Genomic DNA, 12,966 nt, shown 5'->3' with positions numbered 1-12,966 from the left:
GCCCTGTAAAAAGGACCGAGGCAAGGCAATGATGAAGACCAAGTCCCAGCTTCATCCTACAGGTTGAGCTCTTGCTTCATCCTGTAGAGGCTTTACATAGGAAGAGATCAGACTAAGCCTTGGGAACTGGGGGAAAAAAATGTTTTTTCAAGACAGGGTTTCTCCCTAGCTTTGGAGCCTATCCCGGGACTAGCTCTTCTAGACCAGACCAGGCTGGCCTCAAACTCACGGAGATCTGCCTGCCTCTGCCTCCTGAGTGCTGCAATTAAAGGCATGCGCCATCACTGCCAGGCTTAACCTTTCCCTTCTTAAGGTCTTCAATTTCTATGTATCAGACCCTAGAGCAATTTGTGCCACAGAGACTTATGTAAACTATGAGAGTCAGAAAAATGCAACTTGTAGAGGCTCACTGCTGCAGGTGACTCTAAAGAAATGTCAACCAGAAGACTGGCAGGAATAAGGGAGGGATGTGGCAAAGAGAGTCCAGCCAGACTCACAGTCACCCGGGAACAGCGGGACTCCTTCCCAAAGAGCCACCCTCTGGAAAATAGACGGAGAGAAGTTCCAAGCTGCACGCGTTAAGCTAAACAGAGGTCAAATCCATCAACTCCCTAAGCAGGAAAGAAGTTGGCTAGCCACCCCCAGACACATACTAATGGATAAAAACCTCACCCAGGCACAGGAACTGACACCGACCACTGGCCCGTCAGTATCTTTTCATGTCACAGCACTGACTCAAGGAAACATCCGGAAACCCCACTGAAAATCAAAGACTAAAGTTGCAAGAGGGCATCACAGTCTTCATGAAACAAAGGAAACTTGAACACATTTACCCAGCTGAATCGGTTAAACACAAGATGAGCAAAAAAAAGGCAAAACTGGCAGAAAGTTATAGAGGAAGCATCCTCAGCATCCAAAATTACTACAATAATTTAAATTATTGTACATGTCCAGTTTTTAAAAATTATTACAAGAGTTTAGAAGAAACAGGAATGAATAAGGCAATGAGGGTATATTTGATTTTAAATGCAAAAGACAGCAGACAAGAACTTAAAGCAATACTATGAGAAGATAAAGGACCTAAAGGAAATGACATTTAGAGAGGTAAAGGAAACTAAAAGTGAATATCTATAAACTTTTCTGTAACAATGCATCTATCTTCTGTAATACATGTTATACATTTTTACTTTTCATCATCTCAAAACATTTTTGATTTTTTTAATTTCCTATTGAATTTATAATTAACTACTATAGAGTAGCTATCTACATATTTTGACATTTCCACTTTTTTTTTAACCTTTGTGTTTTTTATTTGTAGCTTACATGTGGGCTGGAAGAGAAAATATTCGGATACTCATTACTGGCATATTATAAAAATAAAAACATGTAACATGGTGATAGCAATTTTGTTGATTCTGCCATGAACAGTCATAATAGCATGTGTAATGTCAAATCTAGTGACAATAACGTTCGTGCTGTTTGTAGGCTCACTAATATTCCACTAATTATATAATTTGTTAAAAATGAACTCTTCAAATATTCATGTGTAAAGTAGATTTCACTTATTTTTCCCATTTTTCAAATTCTGTTAATATTTGTCTTCTGTATTTTGAAATCGTTTCTTCAAGAACATGTTTTTAAACATAAAGCAAAGAAAACCAGCCCACAAATTACAATCCCAGAGAACCTAGAGAACAATGAGGACCATAAGAGAGACATACATAGATCTAATCTACATGGAAAGAAGAAAAAGACAAGACCTTCTGAGTAAATTGGGAGCATGGGGACCTTGGGAGAGGGTTGAAGGGGAGGGGAGAGACAGGGAGGGGAGCAGAGAAAAATGTAGCATTCAATTAAAACTAATTAAAAAAACATGGATACTTACAACAATTAACCATTTTCATCATATTAAGTTTGTTTAATGGTCTATTAAATAATAATTTTCAGAAAATAGCCTCTAATCAAAAGTCTGTTTTATTTTTCTGCTAGCAGTAATACCACTTCAATTCTTTCAAAAAGTTATAATTTACCTAACTTATCTTTTTTTAATTCTCTTAACTTTTATGAATTAAAAAAAAACTAAATTGAGTTTGTGGTAGGCAGCAAGCAGTTTGTCCATGATTTTTTTCAGGCTAACAATTTCTGCCTTATTATTAGGATGCTTAGAAGTGAAATAGGTAAACTTTTCTGCAGAAGGCCGTATCATACATGCTTTCATATTGCAGCCCACTGAGTGTCCATCACAATGAGTCAGTCCTGGAAGTGTAGTGTAAAAGCGGCATCATTGATATTCAAAGCAAGCATGACTGGACTTGGCTAGTGGGCTGTACTTTGCTCACCCCTGGTTTAGATCACTGACATTTAATGTTATTATTGATATGGTTGGTTTAAATCTTCCGGCTGTTTTCGGTTTATTTCATCTGTTCCTTGTTTCTGCACACACTTCCTTCTCTGCTTCTTTTGGATCGGGTACTGTTCTTTGCTTCTCTTTGTCTTTTCAATCAGCTTGTAAGAATGTAATCTGTGTTTTCTTCTTCCCTGTGGACAACTTTTGGCTTCTAATATATGCATTTAGTTATAGTGACTCCATTAAACTAATAGACTCCTACTCCAAGTGTTGTGATCTCTAGCCATGTACATAGGCATTCCTCCAATCCACTGTATCAATTTTGTATCACATCTCACATTTTTAGAAACATAGTAAACCTGTTTGAAAAAGAGATTTCATAGTATCAGATATAGGTAGTCATGAAAGTTTGATACTTTGAACTAAGAAAACAACATAACAACAAATGTGTTTCCCAATGAGAAGCAATGGCCTTCCTTTAGTGATAGTTCAAAATTTTGCCCTTACAAAGATGATTGGTGAGCTGGAAAAATGGCTCAGCAGTTAAGAACATTTGATATTGAGAGGACCCAGTTCCCAGCAACTCTGTGGTGCCCTATACCATCCCTAACTTCCAGTTTCAGTGAATCTTACACCCTCCTCTAAACTCTGCAGTCATCAGGCAAATATGTAGTGTATATACATAACACAACACCTATACATCTAAAGTAAATTAATAAACACAAAAAAATAGAAATTATTGCTATAATCAGATAGTCACACTTAGGTACAACTAAATATAAACTTCTATTAAAAGTATGTCCTTTTAAAGAATCTGATTGAAATGTCTTGTTCTTTGTTTCAATGGTTTTCTCCAAACAACATTAATGTACAACATGATAAGAACACTGGGGAAGTGTTTGTGATCACAACTAGATTATGAAGATGTGCACAATATAGGCTTTACTGCAAGGGAAAATCCAGGTACACGGGGTGAAGAAAGTTCTATTTGTACATAAATATCAAGTCTTAACTAAATCATAGTAATCACTATCAATACAACAGCTTTAATATAGCTGTACTCAGTTTTCTGTGGCTTGGGCACACTCAAACTTTCTTCAGTGTTCACATGTTTTTCACTTTATCTGGTAATCAACTGTGACATTTTGGGACAATCTTTTCTAAAGGGTTCCAAAATGCAACAAAGTTAGCAGCAACCATCAATATTTCAATGGGAACTATTTCCTGATAAAGAAAATTTCGTAAAAGGTAATTCACCTAGATTTTGCCTTCTTCATGCTTTTTAGACACACATGGTTTTTTGACACACTGCATATTTTGGGCCATTTATTTTAACTTTTCAGCATAGTAAATTTGCTACTCTACAGATGGATTTCTCCATGGCAACACACTAGCGCCTTGCAGCCTCCCTGACTGTATTTCCTGTCGACTATTATTTTTAAAAAGTGCCTGGTATTCCTTTATTGAAAGTAGCTACAATCTCTCAATTAGAAGACATGCATGATTTATGCCTTGATGATGCGTGAGTCCAAGTATAGCACCACTAAGTCCTTGTATACCATCACTAAGATGATCTATGAGTCCATGTATTTTGTCACTAAGTTATTTTCATCTTTTTCTGTTTTGCTAGGAGTTCAGTATGTTCAAAGCAAAGTCCCCTGCCTTCAAGTTCAGGACTCTTTGGTAGGCTTGGGTTTCACTAGTTCAGATGAACCCTTTCCACGCCTTTACATTGTGCTGCAGACTGTGTTCTGCTGCATACCTCCTGGTAGCTCAAGATCCCTTGCTTAAGGTTTCAGCAGCAGTAGCTTGTTAGTTGTGAGTAACTCTTTGAAAGAACAGTGACTCTTTCAATTTATTGGTACATATTCATGCTTCTACCAGGCGCTATACTCTTTGATAAGAATAACTTCCTTTATGCGTCTATTTTCTGGTATTGATTTCCAAAGACTTTGTTTTCAAATCTAAAAAAATCATTTATCTTTCATAATTTTTGTAAACTATGCTCGATTATTATAAAGGTCAGACTAAGAAGATATTAGAGACCTGTATGCCAAACACTGTAAAGTAGTATTGAAAGAAATTGAAGAAGACAAAAATTTGCGCTTATAAAATAGCACCTGTGCGTGCATTAAAATGAGTACCATTTAAATGTCCACATTAACCAAAATTATTTGCAAATTTCATGCAGTCTTTATCAAAACTCACAGAAATAATTCTAAAATTCTGATGGAGCCACAGTTGTCCCAAAACAGTAAAAGCCATTTTATTCAATGCCAACAAAGCCAGAGAAACTACAGTATTTGATATAAAAAGACAACTCATCAGTAATCAAAACCGCTTGATGTAAACATAAGAGCAGATACACACATCAACACATCAGAATATAGTCCTGAATCTACTTACTGGCAGCCAATATAACCTTGAAAAAGGCATCAAGGCAATGCAATGAAGAAAGAAAGTCTCCAGTAAATACAGTTAGAACACCAGATACACATAGAAACATGAGATTGAACATTTCTCATTCCATATAAAAATCAACCCAAGTAGAAGATGTAAAGCTATAAAATGAATGATTTTAACAGAAAAGCCCTTCTTGACATCCGTCAAGATTATAATTTTCTGGATATAGCTCTCAGGGAATATGCAACAAAAGTAAACATAGACTAAAGAGATTCATCAGGATGAAATGCCTGGGAATTGTGAAGCCAAGGAAATAATCACCGGAGTAAAAAGCAAGCTTGCAGATTCAAGGAAGTCGTTCCAAAACGTAGGTGGATAGAAGTTAATATCTAAGGAATCAAACGCTAAATGTAAGAAAACAACTAATTTTAAAAAGTTGGTCAAAGGTCCTAAAAACAAAATTTCTCTGGTAAAGACATTCAAATGGTCACCAAAAAAAAAATGTTAAATAGCAACAATCATGAAGAAAATTCTAATTAAAACCATGAAGAGGGCAGGGGATATAATTTAGAAGCAGGATGTTTTCCTTTCTTCAGCATACATTAGCTTGATCCTGGAACCTCAAAACTAAAAACAATCAAACAGCAAAAATCACAATAAACGATTTTACCTGGCTCTTATTGGGATAGAGATGATCAGAACAAAAGATTTTTAAAAGACAAAATGATAAACAATGATTAAAATCTGAATTATGGAGTCCTGTACAAATTGTGGGAATGGAAATTACTAAAGAAATTATAGGACACAGCATCGAGGACTCTTAAAAAAGCCAAAACTAGAACCACCATAAGATCCTTTCTCGGGATAGAGCTACATAGATAATGGAAGAGATATGCAACCACACACTCATGATAACGGAACTCATAATAGCCAGAAAGAGACTCAAATTAAGCATTATCAAATAGAAGAGTAAATAAAATATTTTGTTTTATGTAGTCAATTGGTTGTCATTCAGTGTTTAAAAAGAAATAAGTTCCATCGTTTGCAACAGCAAAGATGGAACAAAGAGAACATTTTGCTAACTGAAATGAGTCAGGCACAGACAAAAATATTTTATATCTACTTATATATGGAATCTTTAAAAAGCTAATAGAAACAGAGACTACACAAGGTGGTTAGCATTGCTTAAAAGGAGATAGTGGGGTTTAGAAATGTCTCACAAATGATTAAAGACCTCAGTTAGACACCAGGAACAAAAAATTTAGAAGATGAGGTTGAATAATAATAATAATAATTCTTAATAACCATCTATTTTATACTTGAAAATTACTAAGTGGTTGTAAAATATTCTCAGTAGAGAAGGAAAATTAAGCATAGGAGGTAATGAATCTGTTGATTTCCTTGACGTTCCATGACAGTGACATGTGAGAATACCGGGTTCCATGCATATGCTATATGTATTTACTGTTTAGTTGTCTAGGATTTCTAGTTTCATTCTATTATTATCTGATAGCATGTGAGAAATTTTGCATTATTTTGAAACATTGAAGTCAGCCTTCATGGTATAGAGTATGTTCAACTTTGGAGAAGTTCCATAACGTTATAAACAAATGTATTTATTATAAATTAATTAGATAAATTGTTGTATATGACTGGTAGGTTCATTTTGATTTATCATGTAAATTAATTCTAAAGATTCTTTGTTGGTTTTTGTTAGTGTTGTCTAGATGGTAAAACTATTGGCAAGAGTGGTGTAAAAAATGGCTTTTTGGAGCCCATTTTCTTTGAAGGGATACCTTTGTCAGATGTGATAAAGTGGGGAAGGCCTTGGTTCTGCCTCAAAGTGGTTGCTAGACTTTGTTGACTCCTCATGGGAAACTTTATCCTCTCTGAGAAGTAGATGGGGGTGGGCAGGGGGACTTGGGGAGTGGGAAGAGGGAGGAGTGGGAGCTAGGATTAATATGTAAAATGAAAATGAATGTTTTAAAAGAATAAATTTAATCATTTAATTTAATTTAAAATTAAAAAAGATAAAAATCACCTGCTATTAATGTACTGGAAACTATTTGTCCTTTTATGGTCATTGAATATTGTTTTATAAAATGACTTTCTTCAGCTGTGTGTGTGTGTGCATGTGTGTATGTGTGTGTGTTTGTGTGTGTATTAATTAAATCATTAGGATCATTGATATTTAGGGTTATTTTTGAAAGTTATTTTATCATGTCTGCAATTTAGTTGGCTTTTCTTTTGGTTGTTCTTTTTCTTCATTTTCTTGCCTTTAATTTTATTAGAAGTTTGATGATTTACTTAGTCATGCTTGATTCCTCCCAAGTTCTAGGTTCTAATTTGCTTGTATATAACTCTGGAGAAACCTTTTTTTTTTCTTTTAGTTTATAAATATCTTGAAAGAGAAATTTCCTCTTCTTGAAGAGTAATTTTGCTCAGTAAAGCAATGTTAATTATCAGCTACTTTCCTTCAGTGTGTGAAATGCATCATTGTTTTTAGAGTTTCTGCTCGGGAATCTGCTTAGTCTGATAGTTCTGCTTTGAAACTTTGCTTTGAATTTCTGCCTTGTGCTTCGGATCCGTTTTTCCGTACTTTGGTAGCTTTACTATGGCATACTGTGGTAACCTTATTTTTCTCTTTTGGTTACATTTACTAGTATTCTAAATGATCCCTGTATTTGCATACCTATATTTTCCCAAAATTATGGAAATTGTTTGCTGTTATTTCACTGAATTGCTTTTCTATCTTCTTTAGAGTTTTCTTCTGCTATTTTTATCTTTATCAATTTTTCATTAGCTTGTTCTCTTGAACTTTCTATCTGCCCTTCATTCTTTATCCTTGGTACTTTTTAAACATGATGACCCATTAACCTTTTTTTTTTCGGGCTCTAATATACTTAAGACTTTCTACCAAAGTTTGAATTTTACATCTGAAATTTAAATGGCTAAGATTTATGTGTGCCTCATTTTCAGACACTATATCCATATTGAATTGCTCTCTCATATCTATAATTGTTCTCTGCTAATACAGCATTTTCTTCTTTGGGGTACTTAATAACTTTAATATTATTCTTGTGAATTCTTTATCAAGTACGTCATTCACTTTGAAAATACAAAATCTGTCTCGAAAGGCTTCTGAAATTTGTAGGGGTCATGTTGCCTTTTTCTCGTATTTAAGCTGAGATTTGTTAATCTAATAGGATGGGCGGCTGTTGCACATGAAAGCTAAGACCTTCTGATAGAACTGCCTTCTCCTTGGTTTCCAGTTCAGTTTTCAAGATTCCAAATTGAACAAGCACTGTGAATTTTTGTATTTTATCTGCCTTTAATTCATGGGTATTAGCACAATATGTGCTCTTGCCAGACACTAACCATCTTCTTCTGAGGGTCTCAGATGTGTGAACTCTCTCTGGTAATTCAGAAAGGTGTTTTATACTAAGTGGAATATGCTGTTTCAACTTCAGCAACTGCTTTTCCATTCCCGTCAACAATGTATTCCTTGGAGGTGTCTAGGATGATCCATGTTTATGATCCTTGTAGACATAACAACCACTACCTCGTCATTTCTTTCTGCTGTTGATATGATAGTGAATGCTCACCATCAAAACATAGTTCTCCCCAGCTACTCATGCCTGTTTGGGACTGAGTCTCCAGGTAAGGACGATTATCACCTCTGGGTAAGTTGACATATTTGCCAGGCGTTGAGCAGAGTTAGACTGTTGCCATAGTGACATGCCATCTCTTGCAGCTGAGATACATTTACAACTCAGTGGCAAAGATTTTGTTCAGTATGCTAGAGATGCCAAACTTCATTCCTAATTCACAGACAGTGAGAAAAGGAAAAGTACATAAGCAATTGCATTTGTTTTGCACTTATCTCTCTGTGGCCTTTACGGATAATTTGTGTTCTTTAATTGTCCTGTAACTTCTTTATTAGTTCTCAGAAATTTTTTTCTTATTTTCTCTTCTGGAAAAATAGTTTATCTTTTCTTGTCCTGCCTCTTCTACTCTGGAAGGTCTGAGAAGCATCATTTAATTCCTTCATCTCCTCTGGAAGACTGAATCTCCTATCAATATGCATAAATTGGGGTCAGCAAGTAATCAGAGACCTCACGACATTATAAACAGAAAAAAAATTAAAATAAGGAATGCGATGGACCACGGAGATCGCTCAAAGGGTAAAAGTACTTGCTGCAAAACATGATGACTTGAGTTTAAACCCAAGGACCTATACGGTGCAACAAGAGAACAATCCCATAGGTTGTGCTCTGATTTACACACACACACACACACACACACACACACACAAACTAAACAAATACAATAATAAAAGAAAGACTGAATGACAATACTTGAGTATTCACATATTGCTAGGAGATTAAAAAAAAAGACTTTTATAGAATACCCCTGGGTTGAAGATATTTTCCTGTTATAGAAGAGTTTACCTTATAGTTGAGGTTTTGTCATCATTTCCAAGAGTATGACTAAAACTCACTGGATAAGAAAAAGTCCCCTAAACTATTTCTAGGGCAAAGAATTTTTCTACAGTTGGTGCCAAGGATCTCAGGAGATGAGTTTGGTGATTATGGAAATGGAACCCCAAGGTGACATATAGGAAATTTCCACAACAAAGTACAAGAGGCCTGTCTTTGGAGGGCAGGAAAGCACTTTCTATGACGCTGAAGGATTCTGTCAGTCTGCCTATGGTGACTTTGAATGAGCTACAAAGTTAGCTGAAAGACAACAGAGTTGAAAGAAAGCTACTGAGAAAGTGCAAGTTAAGCAGGTAACTTACACACTGGGAAGCTGACAAGGGAGCCTAGGTTCCTGGGAATTGTGTGTGTGTAGACCTTGCTAAACGAGAAGCCAGCTGATTGCACTTAGAGTTCAATGGGAGTTTGACGAGGAGAAAACAATAAGATAAACTGAGCTACATCGCTTTGGGGGAAAGTAACTGTATTTTCTCAAAGAAATTAAGTGGAAATCGACATTGCATGATAGGATATGCTTATCATCCAGAGGAAAGACTGCTAGGGATGTAGAGATTTCTAGGGAAGCAAGAGTAACTCCTGAACCTCACAGAAGACAGGCAGGGCTATATATGTACTTGAGAAGACCACAGACCTGCTTCCAGGACTGTCCCTCCTGGGATCAGGCATGCTAACCTAGCTTCTCACAAGATAACAGGATGACGCTCTTCAGAATCAGTTCCGAAGTCCATCCTCTAACAATATCCCTCCAGTGCCCTCTACTGTCAAATTTTAAACCATTCCCGTGCCACCACAAGAACAGGCTGGGGGATTTACATTCAAGAGGTAAGTAAGACATCAATAAACAGATTCCTTGGGCTTATTTCCAGGTATAAGATCAAACCAATCCGTTTTCACTTCCCCAAGTATATCTGTTGATGCCACTTTTTGAACCCAATTTATACCAAATTGAGATCCATTCAGGAAAGGAAAGCAACACCATGATGTAGATATGAGCGAATTAAGAACTCCTTCCAAGGAATTGACTACTAAGAGGGAAAAATTAGTACCAAAGGACAGACAAATCTCTGCTGAGAACAAATACACCAGTGAGTCACTGGCTTTGAAGGGGATAAAGAATCCCCAGGTCAAAACCGGTCTCGCTGAACATAGCGGACAATGAGGACTACAGAGACCCCAAGAACAATGGCAATGGGTTTTTGATCCTACTGCACCTATTGGTTTTGTGGGAGCCTAGGCAGTTTGGATGCTCACCTTACTAGACCTGGATGGAGGTGGGTGGTCCTTGGACTTCCCACAGGGCAGGGAACCCTGATTGCTCTTTGGGCTGACAAGGGAGGGAGACTTGATTGGGGGAGAGGGAGGGAAAGGGGAGGCAGCGGTGGGGAAGAGACAGAAATCTTTAATTAATTAATAAAGAAATAAATAAATTTAAAAAAAGAAAAAGAAATATGAAGATATAAAAAAAAAAAAGAATCCCTAGGTCAGACTGGAGACTTCAAACAAGGAAGGTTGTATTGGGATCTGAGAAGCCCTGACTAGGCTACCAAGGCCTAGGATGTCTGTGTAAAATATCCACACAAGATCCTGTTAAGCTGTCTGACTTTCCTGCCTCCATTCTTTTTGCTACCACCCCCTGTAATAGTGACTCTTTACTCCAGTCCTAAAGGTAGCAGAATTAGCAGCCTTTCTTTGTCAGTCTAAGTTTGAGTGACACAGGAAAAGCATCACTTTGGGTTTCCATGAAGCAGCTGTTCCCTTTACCTAGGATTATTTTAAAGGGAAACTTCCCCGTGATTCTGGTTTTTAACTCCAGTTTGTCTTTTGGACAATAGAGGAATAAGGCAATGAGCAAGGGGAAGCAGGTTGGGAGAGGATCCCCACTGGTCTATGGGATCCCCAGGAGATGTGGGCAGGACAAAAGAAAGGAAAGCTGTACCAGATGTAGGGTTGAGGTTTGCAGGAAGGGGAAAAGCTGGAGGTCTTCAGTTAATGTACCTATCTCCCTGGCCTGCTCAGCATTGAAGGGGCAGAGGCGGTGAATAAGTTCAAGGAAACAGTGTTTTCCTGACACAATAGGGCGGTTGTACATATTCATTCACAGTGTTTGTGACAACATGCAAACCATCTGGGCAAACAGATTTCACAAAATTCTAGCAAGAAGGTGCAGAAGTGGGCACAAAATCTTACCACTAGCTGAGGAGGAAACTTTTTAACGGTGTGACACCGGCAGTTCCAACACACTCTGAGGAAGCCCCAAGCCTAAGGGTACTTGGGAGGTGCAAATGCAACTCGATGGAAAAAGGGGGAAAAAAGGAAGGAAAAACCCTTGTGTGGGCAGGGAGGTAGAGGATGGAAAGGGTGGATTTGAAAAGAAGTTAAACAAGCGCTGATTGTGATCCAAATTCATTACATGAAATTCTCAAGGAATTATTGTAAATACTACTTTTAGAAATTAGTACAGGTAATGATGCTAGAAAAGAAGATGAGGAAATTAAACAGAAGAATTAACTTGAAAGAAGAGAAGATGAAATTGATCACATGAAATACAGTAAAGAAGAAAGGAACCAATCAGCAAAGGACAATGGAAAGAAGAATTCTAGTAAGAGGAGGAAAGATGAGAACAGAGAAATAAGAGAATAAACTGTTGCAGCTGAAAAAGAAAGATAATGAAAAGGGGTGAGTAGGAAGGAGAAGATAGTAAATAATAAAGTATTAAAAGCTAAGTGTTAGTGCTCCTGTCTGCAATCCAATAACTTGGTAGACTGAGGCACAAGAACTACAAGACCCAGGATTGACTGAACCTGTGATAAAAACCAAAATTTAAAAAGAAAATAGGAAAACAAAGAAGATAAGAAATTAGAAATTAAAAAGAAGAAAAATGAGAGCAAAATAAAAGAACAGAGAAAGTACCCTAAAATTAGAATGAAAGCATATGTAAATATTTAAAGCAATTTGGTCTGTCTATAAGGAATGGGGGGAAGGATTCAATTGCTATTCACTGCCCCACTCTTTAGGATGGAGCTGAATGGGTAGCAAGCTTTCTACCAGCCTGCTGGCTGGTCTGAAGTCCCCAGAATGACCGAATGTGTGGACCCAGTATGAGGTTTTAGCAGTCTACACCAAGCGGTAGCAGACACACAAAGCTCAGGTGGCCCATCCTCCTAATTTCTGGGGGTTTTTTTTGTTTGTTGTTTTTGTTTTGTTTTGTTTTGTAATTTCGCATCAATAAGTAACTATTTGCAGCCACTTGTTTCCCATGCCAGAGTTCTTGTAATTAGGTTTCCTAATTAGTGGCAATGAAGGGGAATAAACCACTTCCCTCCCTACATCTCTGACCTGCTTCTCATGGCCTAATGGTTGGCATATGTCTCCAGTCTTTCACTTACAGAATCATAGGATTAGTTCATGACCTTTGCTGGAGGTCGTGGTTTCAGGTCAATAGAGAGACTTTTGAGTGTCAAGCTGAAAACTCAGATGAGTCATTTCAAAATGTCATCCAATTCCACTAGTGAAACCAAATGCAAGAGTGAAGAAAGACCACGGCATGTGACAGTATGCTAGAGACTCCAACGGCATATCTGGTGAGACTGATGTTCTGCTTAGTGTTGGGAGGCTGCACATGCTTTTTTCAGAGCCTTTCACTATGTCTTTCAGCTCAGCCACAGTTTTTGCCCAGTTGTTTTCAATAATGGGTGCTGCAGCTCTTGCTGTTCCTCA

This window comes from Alexandromys fortis, unplaced genomic scaffold (assembly GCF_014885135.2).
Source record: "Alexandromys fortis isolate MF-2015 unplaced genomic scaffold, M_Fortis_MF-2015_v1.1 scaffold_2_1_26212458, whole genome shotgun sequence".
In the NCBI taxonomy this organism is placed as follows: Eukaryota; Metazoa; Chordata; class Mammalia; order Rodentia; family Cricetidae; genus Alexandromys; species Alexandromys fortis.
Note: the sequence above shows the minus strand (reverse complement) of the source record.